The sequence below is a fragment of the Corvus brachyrhynchos genome, unplaced genomic scaffold (assembly GCF_000691975.1).
Source record: "Corvus brachyrhynchos isolate BGI_N302 unplaced genomic scaffold, ASM69197v1 scaffold279, whole genome shotgun sequence".
In the NCBI taxonomy this organism is placed as follows: Eukaryota; Metazoa; Chordata; class Aves; order Passeriformes; family Corvidae; genus Corvus; species Corvus brachyrhynchos.
The window spans coordinates 2831455-2841930 of record NW_008246060.1 but is presented as its reverse complement, the minus strand read 5'-3'; positions in this window follow the sequence as shown (position 1 = coordinate 2841930).

Here is a 10476-nt window from a genome sequence, read left to right as displayed (position 1 = left end):
TGTACTTGTGAGCAAAAGCACCTGCGCTGGAATAAGCAAATGCTGAAGCAGCTGTAATTCGATGAGAAGTTTAAACAGGGAGAGATGGAAGTGATGAGGACTCTTGCTCCAAATCAAAAGGAGAAGACCTCTGTTCCTAGAGATGTTCCCAGAGATAGTCTTAGAGATTAAGATGATGAGGACCTGTTTGCTCTCAGGGAAGGGGGAGGGCCTCTATTTCTAGAGGTGAAGATGCTCCCAGAGATGGGTGAAGAGAACCTTTGTTTCTGTACAGCTCAACCTTAAAATGGTACCCCAGTAGCTCAAGATTGGACCCTCGAAAGCAGTTGTGGGAAAAGCTGTAAGTCGGGGGAAGGGACTCACATGCGAGCAGAGAACCAACCCAGGCAGCTGTCTCGTTGTGATACTGAAGCCATGAGAGAACTTCTTGTGGAGATGTCTCCATAGCACGAGCAAGTGAACTGAACAAGGTTATTATGGCAGTGGTAAACAGACTGAACATCTCAAGGGTTGTCTTTTTACATTGTCAGTGGGAGAAGGGAGAAAGGTGGGGGGAGGAAGAGAGTTCTGAAGGAGTGGTCTGTTTGGGTTTTTTTTTTCCTTCCTTTTAGGTCTGTTAATAAACTTCTTTATATTCTTTTAAGTTTTGTGCCTGCTTTGCTTTCTCCTAATTCTTATCTCACAGAAGGTAAATAAGTAAGTAATGAGTATTTTGGACCAAACCACTATACTTTGGAAAAGGAGGAGGAAGCGAAACGGGTATTTTGTGGACCAGTCAGAACTATGAGCACTTGGCAAGTTTGTTGGCCTAAAATGACAAAAAATATATACTTTTACATATTATACTGTTACATTCAAGGAGAAAACATACTTTCAAAGAACAATCTCAGATACTACAGGGAGACAAAGACAAGTATACAAAGATATAGAACCTGAAAAGCCACTTGAGTAAATTTACTCACAAGATCAGTCACACAAACCAGTTCCTGAACTGCCTATTTGTGGATCACACACATACTGCTTGGGAAACACAGATAGCAGCTAAAATATTCTTCTCCAAAACTGGTCAAGGATCTTTGTCTGCTGGATGAGGTTAAAGCTTATGCAGAGCTCTTAAAAATAACAGTGATTATTCTCAACAAAAGAATTATATGAAGAACAAAAATTAAAGGCAGAAGGAAGCTCCCAGATACCTGTAATTCCAGATGTAAAATAATTTTCTTTAAGAAACAATTCATGTTACAAAATCAGTTTTATTTGCTTTGCTATTACACAGTTTTATGCTTCTTACTTTTTGTTCACTCATCTTCTGGAGAAAGAAAAAGTAAATTAAAACAAAAAGCTGATAGTGAACATACATTATGAAATATGAAGAATCATGGGACCAACTGACCACTCCAGTGATTATGAAAACTGTAAACTATTTAAAGAGAGCACTTTTCACTGCTCTTCATTAGAGTCTGATTACCTCAGCCATTAACATTTGGCTCTTATTATGATGATTGTGAAATACTGTTCACACTAATGGACAAAAGAAAGTTGACATGGCTATCTTGATTAACTCATCAATAATAATTTGGAATAATTTTTCTTCATTCACTGGATGAATCATTCACATGTCCTTTAATAATGCACATTGTTGTATAGCAAATTAGCATGAAGATTACCACCTCTGGGAGCTACACTCTACTTCAAAGTATTGCTCAAAAGAGATTTCAAATTTGAATTTTACTTTAAAAAAAAAAGGAAGATCAGAAAACAATGACTTCTTTGTAACTGTTCAGTACATCAAGACGTACAGCCCTCAAGTTATGCAACTGAGCTCAACCTTTAAGCCACCAGATACTCAATATGTAAAAAACACACTCCCCACCTATTTGCATTCTTCTCCAGAGACTAAAGCAAAACCCTTGTTCTTCATAAGACAAATATAAACTTGAATAGTAAACTGACTAAAATGAAGTAATCCTTACCTAAACAGATAAGAATATAACCAAAGTCCACCAGGCTCTTTGTGGGTCCAGCTTTGCAAACCTCCACTCACATGAGGTTTCATAGGCAATGTGACTGCAAACTCAAACTGTACTCATGGAAGTCAGTCCTGTCTCCATGCAAAAAGCCCTGACAAGTCAGCTTCTTGCTAAGGACCATCTGTGCAGGACAGGTGGTGAGGCGCTCCTGGCTCTAAACCATGCCATGGTCCCCATGGCAGGTGATAACCCACCTCAGCTCTTTGCAGCAGCAATTTTCACATGCCTCAAACAGATAACTCTGTGAAAATGCAGTGACACCAACCTCCTTGCAAAAGCCAACATCAATAGTCGAGTCTCAAAATTCTCAAGAGGCTTGGCTTTTCCCTTCTCACTGTATCTTGTTCCATCTCTTCTCCCCAAATCACCATTTCATTTCTGAAAGTGCATCAAGCAGCTGTCTTACCTTTTAGCTCTTTGCTACCCGTTGTAATTGGACCTCCAGAGCTCTGAGGAAAGGCAACCTGCTTCTTCCACCTTCCTGGCTGTACCCACCACCTAACAGCAGCAACCATCCTGAGTCATGTGTTAACAATCCTGTGCCCCTGCCCCAGCCAGTGGCAGAGTGTCAGAAAGGAAGTAAGACAGGGAAGATGTATATATAGGAGCTTCCTAAGCCAGGCAGGGCACCTTTGCACTTAGTAGATGGATTTTCTTCCATTGATTTTTCTGATTGCTTTTGGAACATGTAAGCCTGTTGCAGTCCACAGCATCGCATGGTGGTGACTTCCAGAGTTTAACTGCACACTGTGTGAAGAAGTTACTTCTTCTGCTTGTTTTCAGTCTACAGCCTGAGGGGTTTTTTTAATGGCTCCTGGGAGTTGTACAGGAGGAGACAAGGAACAGTAATTCCCAATTCAGTTTTTTCATGCATTTTACAGCTATCTATAATCCCTTCCTCAATTCCCTCTCTTCTATGCACAGAAGTGCTAGCTGTTCAACTGCGCTCACGGTTAACTGCAATGACCAAACTATTTTTCTATGTTGCTTCCTGCTCTTTTCCTAATTTTGTGTGGGTTTTGCCTGCTACTGAGCACTGATTAAATATTTTCAAGAGCTGTGATAATGCCATCCTGACAGTGAGCAGCTCAGAGCTCATTACTGTGCATGCAGCATCAGGTGTTTGCCCCATGTACCTGAATTTAATTTAATCTGTACTGAGTTTCATCGGCCTTTTTCATTTCCTAGACACTCTATAGGATGAAACTGTTCTATATGTCTTTTAAAACCATTATTCTTTCAATATTTTTTGTTAGCCACCCTAATAATATCACATCAGTGAATACTCTCACTACACCACCACCCACCTTACAAGCGATTATCTATGAAGATGTAGAGCAGCCCAGGACTAGCAGTCATTCCCAAAGGACTCTCCTGTGATGTCTCTTCATTGAGCAATCTAATAATTTAATCTTGCTCCTTGTTTTCTACCTTTAATTAACTCCTTTATCCATGTGAACAACTTCCATCTTTCACAGTTCAGCTTCTTTAGGAAGCTTTGGGGAGGGGCCACATTAAAGTCTAATACTGTAGAAGAGGAGAAAGAAATAACAAACCACTTCCATTTCTTTATCTCCCATTTCCCCTGTTTCAGACATGCATCTCGGTTATAATCTGCCACAAAAACAATCCTTTTGAAGACTGCTGTATTTTGTCTTTTTGTAAATGGTCATTCTTAAATAGCAAGGTTCCCAGCTGCTGCTATACAATATATATATATCAGCAACAAAATCGCCTAACGTCATTTCATTAATTCACCCACTGAAAAACTGTTTCACAGGAAGGAAGTTACCACTGGGAATGGAGAAGGAGAATAACATTTGTTTGATAGTAAAGATTAATTGGAAAATGAACTGCGTAATGGATGCTTGTGGAGGAATAACTAACATAATGGAATATTCAGGGTATTTTCCTATCTTTATGTACAGCAAATAATCTATATAAATCCCCCACTCATAGAGATGAGAACAAATCCTTCATAAATATTCAAACACTTTTTATAGTTACAATGGGAAACACATCTTCCTGTTCTTTCCAGCTGAAATAGTGCTTATGTGCTCTTTTCTCTCGGTGCTTTATGTGGCAGCTATTTCAGCAGGCCGAGTGTGCTGCAGAGCCAGGAGGGCAGCTGTTCATCTGGTGCACATTTCCAGCGCAACGGCTCCGGCAGGAACTTTCGCACCTCCAGCCAACGCGATTGGCATCGACGGTGCCAGCGGGATCTGCGAGATTTCCGCTCTTTCATACACCTATCGTATGTCAACACTTGAATTGTGTAGGTTTGTCATTTCAGGAGACACAATTCAAGACCTCTGGGGTGTCTTCTCAAAGCTCAAAAAGAATATAAACAAAGGAAATGACATGTGGTTTTATGATCATTGCTATAAAATATTTTATCAGCACAGTACTCCAAGCTGCAATATATATTCATATGAATAATTCTTAGTTAACTGGGTAATTCTCTCAATTTGACTAGATTTTATTTATTCTGGATTCTTATCCATTGCAGACCAGTCCAGTTCGGGTAGGGATCTTATCTAGCAGCTGGACATTGAGCAAAGAGAGGCAAAAATACTTTTTTTACTGCCATCGACTTCTAAGATTTGCAGAATGAGAAATAATTTCATTTTCTCTGTCTTTTTTTCTGAAGTTTGAAGAGACAGGTACATTGAAAAGTCATTACAGAGGGGAAGGTTAAAAAAAATAATGAAATGAAGAATTAGATGTGTAATTAGTGGTTCTGATTTTAAAAAAACCCAACCAAACAAGACAACCCCACAAGCCCAAGGCACTGAAATTCTTACATTTAATTAAAACTTCCCACCAAAGTCTGCATCCTTTACACAAGGAAAATATAATTTTAAATAAAATTATATTTTCCAGTTGGATGTTGTTTAGGCTGAGAAACTTTCATCAGTTTTACTGGGCCAGAAAGGAGATAACAGTTGGTGTGTGTGTTTCCCTTTTCATCATTGTAGGAAGAGAGATTTATTGGACTGCATGAGGACTATTTCTATGTAACAGAAGTATTTCTATATATACAGAAGAAATATTTCTATTATATAGAAATAGTCCTCATGCAGTTCAAAGTCTTCCATGGGCTCAGGTAAATACAATTCCTTTTCTTCACACTAAACACATTTTCACACATAAACACATCTTAAACACATAAACAAATCTTTTCTGGGACACGTTTTTGTACACACATTTATGTTGCATTGTTCTCTTGTTCCCAAAAACTAACTGCCCTTAGTTAAGAAGCCTTGTATTTTTGATCCCTATCATACTTCCATTAAAAATTCCTGTATCATATAGTTAACAGTACTTAGTGAACCAATTGTTTTCCTTCATAATTTTGAGAAACCAAAAGCTGGACTTTCAGTCATCACCAGAGTTCAAACGTCATCAACGCAGAGAACATGCAAGTGGAAACTTTGAGAGCAGTGAAAGTGTAAGAATGAATAAAGACAACCAACATTATTTGCCTGCTCCAGCCCACAAGTATGGTCTGACTACTACACACAGTAGAAGTTATTTATATACTGATGCACACGATATGCATTAATGAGCTCACTTGGGGGTTTATGATCATAAAAGATAGTGCTAGAAACAATGAAAATAACTGGGGTGAAAATTATCCTTGAAGTAAAATATTAATAAATGAATTTTTTCCAGTATATTGATTGAGATGTTCCCCTTTGTGACAAACTTAGTGCCATTTACAATGTATAATTTGGTTGAGAGTAAGAGGTGAGAGGATTAAGTACCCCCAGCTCTCCAATAATGCAGCTGCACTGTTGACCCACTGCCACAAAAAGTCAGCTCGTGAGGTCTATGGGATAAAACCAGTTAAACCCTCTTTCCAAAAAGATATTTTGAAAAAGCACACCAGTATAGGAAGGATAGGATATAATTTGGATGCTACTATTTGGCTCTCAATATCTAAAAAACACCCACCAGACTGACAAAACCACATAAAAATATCCTTCTATATATTATATATGTGTGCATGTTTAAAATAATTTGGTTTAGTCATGTTTAAAAATGGAGGGGACTAGGATCCATGTCTTTTCTTCCATATTGAAGCATGACAATCCTTTACTACTCCAGCATCCTTCAGACACAAACCACATGTGACCAGATCAGTTCAGATTTCATCTGAGCAAAGTCTTGGGCTCTGCACTATAGGAAATATCCAAGCACCAAAAATAGCTGCTTGAACTAGAATTATTCACAGCACCAAACTCCATTCCCAAAATGGCTTCAGTGACAGGAGGTCTGAGGAAAAGCATCTAATAGATGGATCAGAGTGCATATTTGATTTGTGTAAAAATAGGATGCCATGTCACCTGCAGCTATATGTTAATTTAGTATAGCCTTACATTGATGGGGCTGTGCTGTTATCAGCAGGGTAGAGCTCACTGTACAATACTAGGCATATTAAAAGCATTAATCAATTAACAAAAACATCAAAAACAAACCCAAAAACTTTTGAAATCCTTCGGTATGTACAGATTCTCTGGCATAAGCTAGAGCATGAATACTTTATTTTGTGTATTTAATGTAATGATAATTTTCTATTTTTTAAATTAGTATCTGCTGCCTGTAGTCAGCTTGCTTTGTTGAGCTCTCTTTTTTTCTCATTTCTATGTTTTTAAGTGGTTTTCTTTTAAATCAGGCCTTTAAAGAATTCCAAAGTATCATCTTCAATCAGAAACATATTGTTATTTTTCAAATAAAACCTTGGCAAATTTGATACCCTTTACGGACAACACACCAACTTAACTGGCATGCTTTTAAAATTAACCTACCTTTCACTAAAAAATGTAAAACCTCTGCTTGCATACAAAGTCCACCTGATCACGTAGTTTGGTTAAAAGACAATAACCGTTACAACGGGGTGAAGGCATATTCACGTTGTTTTATGATGCACTAAGTAGAATTTGAGCAAACAAAAATAATCGCAAAAGGAAAATGTTAATGTTATAAAGTATCCAACACAAAAGCACTAGTCAGCTATTGTTCTGGTGTCAGCTCCTGAGGCTGCAGGGACTGCCTGGCCCCGGGGTGGAGGCACCGCTCCTGGCTCTGGGGAGTCTCCACCACCCCACCAAGCACAGAACTGGGTGCAGTAAAAGTGAATGCACCCGGTGCTGACAGGCTGATGCTGAATGACCCCAGCAGCCAGGCTATGCCTCCTGGAGGCTCTTGCCTTGGGAGAAAAAGAGAAGATGCCTGCTGCTTCGAAGGGGAAAGGTCCCTTGTATACCCAGTGTCCCTGACTCCTGCCTTTTGCTGACCGCTGCTCCTCCATGCTGGCCCTGGGACGACAAGGGAGGGGAAGCACCAGAAGGGCGAGGGGTCCTGTGATAGCTACACCATACCCACATCTTTGTCATTTCCTTAGGTCTCATGAAAAACAAGCTGCAGCCAACCTTGTGAGCTTTATCTGAAGGACCCACATGAGCTCTAAAAGTGCAATTCAAGTCTTTCCTACAGCACTTTGTTCTGATTAAGTCTCTATGAAGCTTTGTTACTATCTAGGCCTTTTTATTGATTTTTTATTAATTTGTGTACTACAATGAACAGCGGTTGCAAAAGACTCTAAAACAGCTGGAGTATAGCACAAGTTAGTTATTAACTGGCAAAACATGAATACTATGAGTGACAACTGTTTTATAGACAGGTTTTCCTGATCATGCAAAGTGCAAAGTAGGGCCAAAACTAGAACTGCTCCTTCTGCATGTGACTCAGGCAACTCCTGGAAGAAGTCTTACTGATTGTCAGGACCTGACTCTCAAGATTTCCTCCTGCTTGACTTTTAGTCCAAGGCTCCTGTTTTGGGCTGAACAATTGCTCAGGTTTGCAAAAGCCAAAGGGCTTCCACTAGTACATGCACAATCTCCATCTGCAGAGATACCCTGGGAGTGCTTCACAGACACAAACTGTAAGAGGGCTCTGCATATGCAACCAGGTGGGTGAGCCCTCTCATTGCAATAGCTAAGGGAATTACCCGGTCTTGTATTGATATTAAAAGCCATGTGGATTTTGCTGCTTCACCTCAAGGTGCTTCTCCCTCTTAGAGGCATTTGTTTCTGGAAAAAACCCTGTTTGCTTTTTTTTTAATGCTGCTAGATAGCAAATTTGGCCTTGGTGAGAAATATTAGACACTTCTCAGGAGAAGTATGGGCAAATAAACTCTCAAACAACTTGTTTTCAAAATCTTAATGATTTTTAAGCTTGCTTTTTCTTTTTTTGCCCCTTCATTTGACTCATGATTTCAGCAGAATTGAAGAGCCGCTGGTGCAGCTTAGAGCAGCAGTTGTCGGCACATTACCTACCACCCATGCCCGCATACTCGGTGGGAACACGGGACCGTGTACAGACTTCTACATGCAACTGCTGGCCTGTCTTATCCCTCCTCCCTCCCCCGAAATGTCCTAGCTTAGGCCTTGGGACAATAAAGGGCATGCAGGCTGCTTTTTTATTCTTTGAAACACCCCCGGAGAATCATTCCCAGGCAGAGGAATGCTCACTATGGCCGTACCCAGTAGAGCTAGAATAGCAGGTCTGCATGACAAAACTCTTCTCAAAGCTATCCCATTCACCACTGCTATTTGCTTGCCTTGGATTTCTTGCCTCTCACTTCCTACACGTGGAGAAGGTGTGGAGCAGAGCCCTGGCGAATCACACAGTGATTTGGTCAAACACATCAAAAGAAGGCGCTTTTTTTTCCACAAAAATTGAGAATGCTTTTAGTTTAACATACAACCACCTAAGCTACCGACTGCATCTTCTTCAGGTTTCAGTAAGTCTAGCTGCACAGCTATTCTAGCCTTTTCCACCCACAGCCACTCACCCATCCACCCTTTCTTACGCATATAATAAAACAAACAGTAAACATGCAAACCCAGAATCCTTTCACCTTGTCACTCAGAGACACCCCGTCACATTCATGAGTCTGCCTGTCAGAATACAGCTGCTGCAAGTTTACCTGAATGCTCAGAGTTTGTCATTTCATGACTGGAGGCTGTGAATTACAAATAATGCAAGTACTAAAATCATAGCCCAGTGCCAGCTGCCTTGTGGGAGGGACTATAAACTCTGCAGCCAGAGTAAACAGCAGGATACTTTGAGTGACCACTGCTTCATCCTCCCACACATATCTTATTCATCTTGTCTCCTTTTGATGACATTAAAAGCTGCTACAGCATAAAAAGAAATATCAATCTGCAAGAGAAATATGAAGAGCAATTTAATACTCAGGCAAGCTAACAGATCTGGAACCATGGCATAGCTGTTACTGTCATCAACCATTCTAACTGAGCATCAGTTTCAGTAAGTTATGATTGTCAAGGAATACAGAAGTAGAGAGAATACATGGAATTTATATGATTTTTCATGTGACCCAAAGAGGTGCAAAATTAACCATGCTTTATTAGATGGGGAAAGAGTTTTTTTTTATTGTGCAGAAGACATAAGCAAAGTTTAAAAGAGCTCCCTTGTTTTCCACAGTTTTGAATATTATCATTCTCACTTCTCAAAGGTTACTGAAAATTATTATTACTTGTTTTCATTGAATAGTTGGTGCAAATACAAAGGAAGCATGAGAAGCTGAATTGTCCTCATCTTCCAGGTGACATTTTATCCTTTATGCACAAAGCAGCCAGGCAGGTGTTTCTGAATAAATAGTGAAAAGCTCTGTTGCTAAACCCGTAACCTGTGTGGACATGTAATAAGTGACTCCTTACAAAAACCCTCCAGCAATCTCTGCAAAAGAGCCAAGTCGTCTATTGGACTGACACAAATCCGCTGAGCTTAAGAGGTCTACTTCTCAGCATACTCCAGTAGGACACCCAAGGCAGGCCCACAGTTACCAGCCCAGTTAGATTCTGGTAAGGAAAAACCCCATGCAATCTTCAGAAGAAGCCGAAACAAAGGCTCAGCAGCTAGCCATTGTGGCTTTAACTAATCAGAGAGAAACCACCTGCAGGAATACCCCCTTTTCTACTCCCAGCAGAACCTTCCAAATGATGATTAATCACTGAATAAACTGAACAACTGACAATGACATGATGACAAAGGGAAGGCAGAGAGGGGCAGCAGCACTGGTGGACGTGGCTCGAGCATGGGTGGGTGGAACGGCCAAAGAAGATGGATGGCCTGAAAACGCTTGACACTTAAGTATCTCCTGTGTAGCAGGAGGACGGCTATGCTAAAGCGAGCTGCCATCTTCAAGCAAATAATGCTCTGCACAACAAGCTGACACACTTCCTTCAGCTGTCAGCAGCAATGCAGAGGGGCAGCTTCCTAAAGAATGAACTAATGAGGCTTTTAATTGGGATATGAAGCCCTGATAACAACAGAAATAAGATACTGTATATGACAGGATAATCCATTACAGTGGAAAGCATTGTAAGTGTTTTACTGATTATACCCACATATT